Raw genomic sequence first — 856 nt, forward strand, 5'->3', positions numbered from 1 at the left:
CCACATCTCAGGCTTTTAAAAACGGAAACAAATTGCGTTCTCCGTGCACCGCGCGAGCGGCCTGCATATAAAATGAGACCGATTTCTGCCATTTTAAGCTTACGAAAATGTATTTTCATGTCATGAATGAAGATATTTTGGGACAGAGTGGGTGAATTATTTTCCGTCCCAACAAGTAATTTTCCGTCCAGGGACGGAAACACGGGTCCTTTAGAGATAGCACTTCACCTTTGTCGTCTGAAGTTCCAGAGTCAAGCGCTACCCAAAGCCTTCTGGGTAACAAAGATGGCGGCGTTCCATTTTCGTCGAAGGGCGAGAAATAGTCGCACGAACATGTCGTTTTTTTTAAAATAAATCACATCATCACAAATGATTCAGGTTAGGAAAATAAACTTTATCATTCTTTCTTGTTCATCATTAGGTAAAACCAAAGGTACGTTTAGTATTTGTTTACTATTCCTGTTGATAAAGATGCGACGTCCCCTTCCCACGACGTAGTTCGGCTGTCATGAGAGAGGACGATAGACAACTGATCTCGTCTTCTTCGCATGCATGGATATTGAGTTCTTCGCGATATTTTTTTGAAAACCTGAGTATCTAATGTGTGCATAACTGAAGCAATAATTTATGTTGCATTGTTCTATCTCTCGTTGTACATGTTTTTTAAAGTGACGGATAAAGGTAACTTAGACGAATAAAGGTTAACGGATGTTACAAGAAAAAATCATCGCGGGTTTTACTTCATAAAAGACCTCTTCATACTATAGATTCTCTGAATGATTGTCGAACATCAAGGAAAATTACTGATAGCAACAAAAACGTTTTACAAATGACATACATATGCATGTTTTCAACC

Source organism: Branchiostoma floridae, unplaced genomic scaffold (assembly GCF_000003815.2).
Source record: "Branchiostoma floridae strain S238N-H82 unplaced genomic scaffold, Bfl_VNyyK Sc7u5tJ_1593, whole genome shotgun sequence".
Lineage (NCBI taxonomy): Eukaryota > Metazoa > Chordata > Leptocardii > Amphioxiformes > Branchiostomatidae > Branchiostoma > Branchiostoma floridae.